Genomic DNA, 12,665 nt, shown 5'->3' with positions numbered 1-12,665 from the left:
AATTTGAAGCCTATGAAACTCATATCTGACCTCCAGAAAGGAAGGGAAAAATAAGGAGGTAGAAGGGAAGGCAAAAGAGTTGAGTTGAATGTAGAAAGATGAAGGACAAAGAGATGTGAAGAAGGTTAAGAGAATGATGAAGTTGGAGGGAAGGCAACAGAGATGAGGGGTTTTCAAGTTCACTTTGCAAAGAGCTTTATGATCTGAGCAACTTGACCCCCTAAAAGGGGGTTCTGAGTAGGTGCTAATACCCCCATTTTAGAGATGAGGAAAGTCAGGCTTTGAGTGTTTGACTCAACCAAAGTAACTTGGACGGACATGTAGGCAGAGAAACAGGAGGTAGCCAGAATTCGACATGCAAACTATCAAGTGCGTAAAGCTTTGAGTGCAATTGGCTTTAAGCAGGTAGGTTCCTGATTTTTTTCTTTTCAAAATTATTAGCAATATTAATAAACAAAATTTGTAACACTAACCAAATTTAAATTAAAAAATAATCCTGGCCCAGCTAACCCATGCAAATTATGTCTTTATGTTACCTTCTTATATTTTCATGATACATACACAATTTTGCATGGTTCTGATTGTAGTATAAATATAATTTTTTCCCTTTGTATCATAAATAATTCCTATATTGTGTCAGTCTTCATAATTTTAATTCATAATGGCTGTTTGACATTTCATCACACTGATGTATAATAACAGGAAATTTCCATATTGTTGGACTTTGGTTCAGTTTCTTGATCTAAATAAGGGTGCAATGAACATCTTTAGATACATACCATTTTCCTTTTTTTTAATTTTTATTTAAATTTCAATTAGTTAACATACAGTGAAATATTAGTTTCAGGTGTACAATGTAGTGATTCAATAATTCTATGCATTACTTAGTGTTCATCATGGTAAGCGTACTCTTGAATCTCCTACACCTATTTTACCCCTCTCCCCCACCCATTTCCCCCACCCATCAGTTTATTCTCTATAGTGAAGAGTCTGTTTCTTGGTTTGTCTCTCTTTCTCTCTCTTGTTTCCCCTGTGCTCATTGGTTTTGTTTCACAAATTTCACATATGAGTGAAATCATACAGTATCTCTCTTTCTCTGACTGACTTATTTTGCTCAGCATAATACTCTCTAGCTCTATCCATGTCATTGCAAATGGCAAGATTTCATTCTTTTTATGGTTGAATAATATTCCATGGTATATATCCACCACACCTTCTTTATCCATTCATCGGTCGATGGACATTTGGGCTGGTTCCATAATCTGGCTATTGTTGATAGTGCTGCTGTAAACATTGGAGTGCTTGTATCCCTTTGAATTAGTATTTTTGCATCCTTTGCATAAATACCTAGTAGAGCAATTGCTGGACCGTAGGGTAGTACCCAAAATATAGAAAAAACTTACAAAGTTGAACACCCCCAAAACAAATAATCCACTTAAAAATGGCCAGAAGACATGAATAGATATTTTTCCAAAGAAGACATACAGATACCTAACAGACACATGAAAAGATGCTCAACATCCCTCATCATCAGGGGAATGCAAATCAAAATTAAAATGAGATATGGCCTCACACCTGTCAGAATGGCTAGAATCAGCAACACAAGAAACAACAGATGTTGGGGAGAGTGTGGAGAAAGTGGAACCCTCGGCTGGTGGCAATGCAAACAGGTGCAACCTCTCTGGACGACAGTAGGGAGGTTCCTCAAAAAGTTAAAAAAAAGAACTACCCTATGAGAATTTTCCTTTTTTTTTTTTAAAGAATATTTAAGATAAATTACTTGGGGGTGCCTGGGTGGCTCAGTTGGTTGGGCTTCTGACTTCGGTTCAGGTCATGATCTCACGGTGTGTGGGTTCAAGCCCTGCATCAGGCTCTGTGCTGACAGCTCAGAGCCTGGAGCCTGCTTTGGATTCTGTGTCTCCCTCTCTCTGCCCCTCCCTGGCTCATGCTCTGTCTCTCTCTCTCTCTCTGTCTCAAAAATGAATAAATATTAAAAAAAATTTAAGGTTAATTACTGGGACTGTGGGTATGGATATTCTCATTATTCCATATTTATTGACAAATCACTCCCAAAGCCATTGTACCAATTTATGCTGCATGGAGGCACAAGTTTACCAAACCTGGGCAGTCTTGGCAGTTAAACGTTTTCTCCCTCTAGTTTTTAAAGGCTTTACTTGTCTTTAGGACCTCAGATTAGCTAGTATATACTACTGATGAGCAAAAGGGTAGAAGACCCCTCTGTGCATGCTTTTATATTGATTTGCTGAATTAAGTAATTTGTATTTATTTGCATTTCAGAATATCAAGGGGTATTAAGGAAAAATATAAATTTCACCGAAATCAACAATTAGTCCTAGAAATCCTAGAGAAAAAAGGGGGTTACCAATGACTTGCTTTATCCCAATTTAATAAACTCTAACTGTGGAGAATGCCTACGAGTGAAGTCACTTAGGAGGACAATGGGAGAACTGGAAGGCATGCTGTCTGAACTCGTGGCCACAGACACTTCAAGTCTCAAGACTGCTTGGTGGCAATATTTAGAAACAGTGACTACGCCAAGGACAGCTTCCCAGTAAAAAGTTCTGTGGTTAAAGACTATGCAGAATTTTTCTTAGGTTGTCTAGCAATACTGAGATGCCTGTCATTTTCTTTTAATTTTTTTAAGTTTATTTATTTTTGAGAAAGAGAGTGGAGGATGGGGGGCAGAGGATCTGAAGCAGGCTCCGCACTGACAACAGATAGCCTGATGAGGGGCTCAAACCCATGAACTGTGAGGTCCTGACCTGAGCTGAAGTTGGAGGCTCAGCTGATTGAGCCATCCAGGCACCCCTGTTTTGTTTTGTTTTTTTTAGATAAAACAAGTTTTGTTATAAAGTAATGTACCATATTTTAAGGGTAAACCATATTGATTCAGTATTTTTTTAAATTTTTTAATGTTTATTTATTTTTGACAGAGAAAGAGAGAGATGGAGCATGAGCAGGGGAGGGGCAGAGAGAGAGGGAGACACAGAATCTGAAACAGGCTCCAGGCTCTGAGCTGTCAGCACAGAGCCCGACGCAGGGCTCAAACTCACAGACCGTGAGATCATGACCTGAGCCGAAGTCGGACGCTCAACCGACTGAGCCACCCAGGTGCCCCTTGATTCAGTATTTTTATACAGTATGAAATGATCACCTCAATAGGTCTAGTTACCATCTATCCTCCCACAAAATTGTTACATTATTAACTATATTCCCCTTGCTTTACATTGCATTATCAATTATTTATTTTATAGCTGGAAGTTTGAACCTCTTACCTTCACCTGTTTCGCCTGCGCTCCCAACTCCCTTCCCCTCTGCCAACCACCAGTTTGTTTCAGGTATCTATGAACGTGTTTCTGTTTTGTTTGTTTGTTTGTTTTAGATTCTATGTATAAGTCAAATAATATGGCATTTGTCTTTCTCTCATTTCACTTTGCATAACACCCTCTGGGTCCATTCTTGTTCTTGTAAATGTCAAGATCTCATCATTTTTTTGATGGCTGAGTAATACTACATTGTGTATGTGTGTGTGTGTACAAGCACACCTTCTTATCCATTCATCTATCAATGGACACACACATTTAGGTCTTAAATCCATATTGAGTTTATTCTTGTGTGTAGTATAAGAAAGCTGTCTAGTTTCATCCTTTTGCATGTGTTTTTCCAGTTTTCCCAACACCATTTATTAAAGGGACAGTTTTTGCCCCATTGTATGTTTTCATTTCCTTTATCATAAGTTAACAGACCACTAAGTATGGGGTTGTTTCTATGCTCTATATTCTGTTCGGTTGATCTATGTTTGTATTTGCACCATCATCATATTGCTTTGATTGCTGTAATTTTTTACTGTAGTTTGAAATCAGGGAGGGTGATACCTCCAACTTTGTTCTTGCTCTAGACAGCTTTGGCTCTTCGGGGTCTTGTGTGGTTCCATATGAATTTCATGATTATTCTAGTTCTGTAAAAAAAAATGCCTTTGTTTTTTGATAGAGATTGCATTGAATCTGTAGATTGCATTTTATACTCACCTGATCCATGAATATGGACTATTTCACCATTTATTTGTGTCTTTTTCAATGTCTTTAATTAATGTCTTAGAGTTATCAATGTACAGGTCTTCTACCTATTAGTTAAACTTATTCCTAGGTATTTTACTCTTTTTGATGTGGTTGTAAATGGGGTGGTTCCCTTATTTCTCCTTTTGATAGCTCTTAGTGTATAGAAACCACAGATTTCTGTATATTAATTTCAAATCCTACAATTCTGCTGAATTCATTTTTCTAAAAGTTTTTTGGTAGAGTCTTTAGGGTTTCTATGTGTAGTATCATGTCAGCTGTAAATAGTGACAGTTTTACTTTTCTAAGTGGATGCATTGTATTTCTTGCCCCATTGCTGGGACTATGACTTCCAATACTATGTAGACTAAAACTGGTGAGAGTGCATCCTTATCTTGTTGCTGGTGTTACAGGAAAAGCTTTCAGCTTTTGACTACTGATTATAATGTTAGTGCTGGGCTTGTCATTATATGGCTTTTATTATGTTGAGGTATATTCCCTCTATACTCACTCTGTTGAGAGTTTTATCATAAATAGACGGTGAATTTTGTCACATGCCTTGTCTGCATCTATTGAGATGATTGTATGATTTTTATCTTCCTTTTTTATTAATGTAGTATATCATATTGACTGATTTGCAGATGGTGAATCATCTTTGCATACCTGAAATAAATCCCACTTGGTCATGATGTATTATACTTTTATTATTCTTGAAAACAGGCTATTAATATTGCATTGAGTATCTTACATCTATGTTCATCAGGGTTATTGATTGGCCTGTAGTTTTTTTCTTTATGTAGTGTCTTTGTCTGGTTTTGGTATCTGGGTAATGCTGACCTTTTATAATGAGTTTGGAAATGTTCTTATCTTTTTAATTATTTGGAATAATTTGAGGAGGGTAGGTACGGACTCTTCTTGAAATGTTTGCAGAATTCACCTATGAAGCTGTCTGGTCCTAGATTTTCTTGTTGGGAATTTTTTTTTATTACTGATTCAATTTTATTAGTAGTAAAAAAAACCCCCATAAAATTATATTTATAGAAATTTTTCCATTTCTTCTGGGTTGTCTAATTTTCTGATGTCTAATGTTTATAATATTTGCTTATCCATTGTATTTCTGTGGTATAGATTATAAATTCTAATTTTATTTATTTCCTTGGTGAGTCTAGCTAAAGGTTTGTTGATTTTGTTTATCTTTACAAAGAACAAGCTCTTAGTTTCTAAAATTTGACTCCTTTAGTGTTTATTTCATGTATTTCTGCTCTGATCTTTATTACTTTCTTTTTTTCTACTAACATAAGGGTTTAGTCTTTTTTATTTCCTTTATGGTAAAGTTAGACTTTTTTTGTTCTGTTTTAACTTATTTTTTTTTCTTGTTTCATAAAGTACCCTGCACTGCTATGAAATTCTTCTTACAACTGCTTTTACTGCATCCCAAAGATTCTGGCACACTGTGTTTCCATTTTCATTTGTCTCAAGGTAGTTTTTGATTTCCTTTCTGTTTTTCCCATGTGCACATTGGCTGTTAAATAACATGTTGAATCTCCATATTTCTTTTCCAATTTTCTTCTTGTAGTAAATTTCTGGTTTCAGACCATCATAGTCAGAAAAGATAGGTGATTTGATTTCAATCTTCTTAAATTTATTGCGACTTGTTTTGTGGCCTACCATGTGATCTATCTTGGAGAATGTTTCATGTGCACTTGATAAGAGTATTTATTCTGAAGGTTTTGAATGGAATGTTCTGTCTAAAGTTCATCTGGTCTAATGTGTGTGTTTTGATTACAAATTGAATTTTTCTTCCACCGGGCCTTCAGGAGACTGGGTGGCCAGACAGCAGGGCAGGACACTATACCCTGTAGCTCAGCCTGTGTTCACTGGTCCCAAGGGTGGGTGCAGGTCCTTAAAGGCACACAAAAAGAAACTTTCAGGTCCCCAGAATGCTGTCTAGCTGGGGACTAGGTTGGCTTTTGGGGAGTGGTCTTGAGGCTCAGCTACTCCAGGAAAGCCATTTTGAAACCACCTCCTAAACCTGTCAAACCAGGGCAAGTTAAAGTATTCAGAGCCCTTAATACATTAGAACCATGAACTCCAGATGAACTGTGCTTTGAGGAAGGTGATATTACCTACCTTACTGACGTGGTACCAATTGGTGGAAAGGCACCTCCAAAGGCAGGACTAGGCTAATCCCAGGCAACTATGTGGCCAAGCTCACAGAATCCATTGACAGTCCACTGTATAAAATTGCAAAAAAGAGGCAACTTGAGCTGTTTGAAAGAGTGTTTGGACAACTGGGTTGGTGTCAATGGCTTAGACAAAGCTGGAAGCACTGCCCTATACTGGGCATGCCACAGGGGGCACAAAGATAACAGGGGGAATGCTGTTTCCTCGACCAAACATTGAACTGAACCAACAGAACAAGTTGGGAGACACAGCTTTGCAGGCTGCTACCTGGAAGGGTTTTGCAGATAATGTCCAGTTGCTTCTGGAAAAAGTACAAGAACAGACTTAAGAAACCATGAGAAAAAGCATGTCCTGGATGTGACTCCTAATGCTGCCTGTGCATGTCTCCTAAAAATGAAACAGGGAACAGATACTGTTCAAATATTAAGCAATGCCAAGGAGTATCTTGATGATGAAGTCTCGGATTTATTCCCTTCTGGAGATTTGAGATCTAAAACTTTTGTTGCTTTTCCATTCTAAAACCTTTATCCTTGCCAGAAGGGTGCTGATAACTGTTTTTTTTTTAAGTCTATATGAACATGGAAGTATTGCACATGTTTGAGTACAATGTGTAAAAGTGTAGGTTCTTACTGTCAGTTTGCCAATAAGTGACGGGATACTTTGCTGAGTAAAGTACATTTTTATTCACCAGAGTAGAACAAGAAGAGATTATTTCTATTTAACAAGCTAAAGGAATTTTAAGAACTTTTTTCTTAAAATAAGAATGGTTGCTTTAGTTTTTTGTTTGTTTGTTTGTTTTTTAGGTAAGTTCTTTACCTTAAGGATTGAAATATTTGGGTTGGATTTTGCAAAGGGGGAAATAACTTAATGAACCAAAAAACTTCACAGAAAATCATCAGCTGCTCTAACAAAAATAAACACTTTAAGAGACTATAAAAAATTGAATTTTTTTCACATTGGGAGATTTTTATTAACTTAGATTGACATTGTTAATTTTGTCTGCCAAGTCCTTGCTGAATGTATCTTTGTTTGCTGCAGACCTACAGGTTTTTATCAATAACCTGGGATTATGAAGGCTTATAGTTATCAGTGATTTGTAATGATTAAAACAACGTTAAAATAACACGTTACTTCACTGAAATACTGAAAAGAATATCCTGGGGAGTGTTTGAAAGCTCTGTTTCTAAATAGTAATTGATATATTTAGATAGGTATTTGGTATTGAAGATAAGTACTCACATAAAACATTGTTAATACATTGCTCTACTAATGAGGCTAGTTATTAACTAGTGTATTTCCAACACTAAAGGATAAAGCTTTATATTCATATTTATTTTATTCATAGAACTCTTAGCAATGAAGAATGTTGTAGCCAACAATAAAGCGGCATATTGTGAGTGATATTCTGTAGAAGTGAAAAAGAAGCCTGCAGCGGAAGAAACTAGAAAAGTGTACTACGTATCCTTTCTACAAACCCACTCTGAACAGAATTAAATGCAGGCCAAATGCTTTTAAAAACTTTTGTTTCTTGCTGGCCATTGCAGTATCCACACACTAAAGATAAAAGGAATAATAATAATACAGAACAGTGTTTTAAATGACTGTAGCTCATTTAAACCCTTCAGCCATCCACTGGGTTGTCAGATCACATTGGCAACTAAAATTTGACATCCTCCTGGGCTTGCTTCGTTAAGGTCCCTATTTCAGAGAACTTTACAACCATTTTAGCAGCTTCATCCAAGTCATCACAAGCAAGAATTTTAAGTCCATTGTCTGTTATCAGTGCCTTAGCATCATCAACTCTTCTATATTGTAACTGTACTACAATAGATATTTTAATTTCTAAGTCATGTACGGTGATAACTATACCCTGTGCAATAACATCATGTCATATGATTCCTCCAAAAATGCTGACCAGAATAACCAGGGCCTGTTTATCTGAAGTGATAAGCTTAAATGCCTCTGTTACTTGATGGACTGTGGCATCACCACCAACATCAAGAAGGTTTTCTGGAGTCCTCCATGAAGTTTTATTCCAGCCCTTGTGGCCAGCCAATCCAGCACCATTTACTAGACAGCCTATATTTCCACCTGGGCCAATGTAGTTGAGATCCACCTCAGTGAATCTCTGTCCCTTTGATTTTCCTGGGTCTCATTCAGTAAGTCAAAGATTTTTGTCTGGCGATAAGCTGAATTAGAATCAAAATTGATCTTTGCATCCATGCACAGCACAGCTCCATCTGAATTCTCTACCATTGGATTTATTTCTTCCGTGGTTGCATCATATTTCCGGAAAGGGTTATAAAGCTTGATCACATTTTCTGCCACAGAATTCACAATATTAGGTGGAAATCCCGTCTTGTGTTTGGGCCAGACAGCCTTTTCCTTTTTGATGCCTTCTAAATTAATAGGTTCTTCAACTGTGGCCTTAGTCTCAGTAGCAACGTCATCAGTGTTGACACCACCTTGCGGACTTCCTGTTAATACAGGACCTTGAAATGACCTTTCCATTGTTATTGCAAAGTAGTATTCTTTGCAATATCTTTCTAGCATATCTTTGCTCACCAACCAAATACTTGATTGCATATTCTCCCCTTTTTTGCTGTTTTCTTGGTAAACAACTCCTCCCCAGTCCCTTCTGAGGAAACATTTTTTGCTTCTTGTGGAGAGAAAACTGTCTCCACTCCCCCTTTGAAGCCACTCTCAAATGTTTCTCTTCCTCTACCACCAACTAAAACATGTGCCTTTTTCATAAAATCTTTTGAATCTAATTTTTTGGCAATTGCATAAACTCCATCTGGTGATTTTGCCACATGTCCTTTGGGAATAGAGACACCAGCTTCTTGTATCCGTATCCATGTGTCGATGCAGTGAGAGATTCCTTTGTTGTTGCTGGTGTATATGGAGTCCATGGTTGTTGAACAATCCAGAACTTCTCAGAGCCTGGGCAGCAGCCTATGACACCAACCAGGACCTAGAAATTGAAGTTTTTTAATGAAGTTTTTTAATTCAGGTATAGCTAACTTAAGGTGTTATATTAGTTTCAGGCATACAATATAGTGATTCAACAATTCAATACATTATGCAGTGCTCATCATGATAAGTATACTCTATTCCTTCACCTACTTCCCCCATTTCCCTCCCTCCACCCCTCTGCTAACCATCAGTTTGTTCTCTGTAGTTAAGAGTTGGTTTCTTGGTTTATCTCTTTTTCTCTCTCTCTTTTCTTTTTTCCTTTACTCATTTGTTTTGTTTTTCAATTCCATGTATGAGTGAAATCATATGGTATTTGTCTCTCTCTGACTTATGTCACTTAGCATTATACCTTTTAACTCTACCCATGTTGTTACAAATGGCAAGATTTCATTCTTTTTTATGCCTGAGTAATATTCCATTGTGTATATGTACCACATCATCTTTATCCATTCATTTATCAAAGGTTGCTTCCATAATTTGGCTATTGTAAATAATGCTGCAATATACAGGGGTGCATTATCCCTTTGAGTCAGTGTTTTTGTATTTTGGGGGTAAATACCCAGTAGTATGATTACCAGATTGTGTGGTAATTCTATTTTTAATTTTTGAGGAACCCCCACACCGTTTTCCAGAGTGGCTGCACCAGTTTGCATTTCCACCAATAGTGCATAAGGCTTCCTTTTTCTCCACATCCTTGCCAACACTTGTTGTTTCTTGGGTTTTTTATTATAGTCATTCAGACAGGTGTGAGGTGATATCTCACTATAGTTTTGATTTGTTTTTCCCTGATAATGAGTGATTTTTTTCAGTGATAATGAGCATTTTTTCATGTGTCTGCTGGCCATCTGTGTGTCTTTGGAGAAATATCCGTTCATGTCTTCTGTCCAGTTTTTAGTTGGATTGTTTTTGTGGTGTTGAGTTGTATAAGTTCTTAATATATTTTGGATATTAACCCTTTATCAGATATGTCATTTGCAAATATGTTCTCTGGCTCAGTAGGTTGTCTTTTAGTTTTGTTGACGGTTTCCTTTGACATGCACAAGTTTTCATTTTGATGTAGTCCTATAGTTTATCTTTGTTTTTGCTTCTCTTGCCTCAGGAGACATATCTAGAAAAATGTTACTGTGACCAGTATCAGAGAAATTACTGCCTGTGCTCTCTTCTAGGATTTTTATGGTCTCAGATCACACATTTAGGTCTTCAATCCATTTGAGTTTATTTTTATTTAAATGGTGTGAGAAAGTGGTCCAGTTCCATTCTTTTGCGTGTTACTGTCCAGTTTTCCAAACACCACTAGTTAAAGAGACTTTTTCCCATTGCGTAATCTTTCCTTTTTTTGTTGAAGATTAATTGACCATATAATCGTAGGTTTATTCTGTTCCATGGATCCATATGTCTATTTTTGTGCCAATGCTATAGTGTTTTGATATCTTCAAATCTGGGATGGTGATACATCCAATTTTGTTCTTTTTCAAGATCGCTTTGGCTTTTTGGGGTCTTTTGTGGTTTCATACACATTTTAGAATAATTTGTTCTAAGTCTGTGAAAAATGCTATTGGTATTTTGATAGGGATTGCATTAAATATGTAGATTGCTCTGAGTAGTGTGGACATTATAACAATATTTGTTCTTCTGATCCATGAGCATGAAATGTCTTTCATTTCTTCATGTTGTCTTCAATTTCTTTCATCAATTTTCAGAGTACAGGTCTTTTGCCTCTTTGATTACTTTATCCCTAGGTATTTTATTCTTTTTGGTGCAATTGTAAATGAGATTTTTTTCTTCATTTTACTTCATGCTGCTTCATTATCCGTGTATACAAATGCAATTGATTTCTGTACATTGATTTTGTATCCTAGGACCTTACTGAATTCATGTATCACCTCTAGTAGTTTTTTGGTGGAGTCTTTCAGGTTTCCTAGATATACTTTATGTCATTATCGTGAAAGTTTTACTTCTTCCTTATTCGGATGCTATAATTTCTTTTTGTTGTCTGACTGCTGTGGCTAGGACTTCCAGTACTATGTTGAATAAAAGCAGTGAAAATGGACATGCTTGTCTTGTTTCTGACCTTAGGGAAAGAGCTGAGTTTTTCATCATTGCATATGGTGTTAGCTGTGAGTTTTTCATACATGCTTTTTATTATGTTGAGTATGCTTCCTTTACACCTACTTTTTTGAGTTTTTTTTATCATGAATAAATATTATACTTTGTCAAGTGCTTTTTCTGCATCTATTGAAAGGATCATATCCTTTCCCTTGTTGATGTGATGTATTACATTGATTGACTTGCAAATATTGAACCATCCTAGCATCCCAGGAATAAATCCTACCTGATTGTGATAAATGATTTTTTTAATGTACTTTTAGATATTGTTTGCTGCTATTTGTTGAGGCTTTTTGCATCTATGTTCATCAGAGATATTGGCCTGTGATTCTTTTTTTTGTGTTTTTCTGGTTTTGGTATGAGTGTAATGCTGGCCTCATAGAATGAATTTGGAAGATTTCTTTCCTCTTCTATTTTTTTTGATTACTGATTCAATTTTATTTCTGGTAATCAGTTTGTTCAAATTTTCTATTTCTTCCTGATTCGGTTTTGGGAGGTTATGTGTTTCTAGGAATTTATCCATTTCTTCTAAATTGTCCAATTGGTTGGCATATTTTTTGTATAACATTCATAATCTTTGAATTTGTGGTGTCAGTTGTTAGTTCTTTTGATTTCTGATTTTACATCCTCTATTTTTTTCTTTTCTTTTCTTTCCTTTTTTTCTGATGAGTCTGGGCTAGTTTTAACAATATTGTTGATCTTTCAAAGAACCAGCTCCTGGTGTCATTGATCTCTTCTATTTTTTGTTTGTCTTTATTTGATTATTACTGCTCTAATCTTTATTATTTCCTTCCCTCTGCTGTTTGGGGTTTTTTCTTGTTCTTTTTTCCAGCTCCTGTAGGTGTTAAGGTTGAGTTGTTTGAGATATTTCTTGCTTATTGATGTAGGCCTGTATTGTTATAATCTTTCCTCTTAGAATCACTTCTGCTGAATGTATCCATTCATCAGTTGATGGACATTTAGGCTCTTTCCATAATTTGGCTATTGTTGAGAGTGCTGCTATAAATATTGGGGTACAAGTGCCCCTGTGCATCAGTACTCCTGTATCCCCTGGGTAAATTCCTAGCAGTGCTACTGCTGGGTCATAGGGTAGGTCTATTTTTAATTTTTTGAGGAACCTCCACACTGTTTTCCAGAGTGGCTGCACCAGTTTGCATTCCCACCAACAGTGCAAGAGGGTTCCTGTTTCTCCACATCCTCGCCAGCATCTATAGTCTCCTGATTTGTTCATTTTGGCCACTCTGACTGGCGTGAGGTGATATCTGAGTGTGGTTTTGATTTGTATTTCCCTGATGAGGAGTGATGTTGAGCATCTTTTCATGT

The 12,665-nt window shown here is 36.5% G+C and overlaps 2 pseudogenes; one reads left to right on the top strand and one right to left on the bottom strand.

Moving 5' to 3' along the window:
- The first annotated feature begins 355 nt into the window (after positions 1-355).
- Positions 356-6,779, top strand: LOC122217282 (annotated as a pseudogene).
- A 1,126-nt stretch (positions 6,780-7,905) lies between these two features.
- Positions 7,906-11,370, bottom strand: LOC122217281 (annotated as a pseudogene).
- Positions 11,371-12,665: the final 1,295 nt, after the last annotated feature.

This window comes from Panthera leo, chromosome B1, assembly GCF_018350215.1.
Source record: "Panthera leo isolate Ple1 chromosome B1, P.leo_Ple1_pat1.1, whole genome shotgun sequence".
Lineage (NCBI taxonomy): Eukaryota > Metazoa > Chordata > Mammalia > Carnivora > Felidae > Panthera > Panthera leo.
Note: the sequence above shows the minus strand (reverse complement) of the source record. Positions and strands in the feature narration are given on the sequence as shown.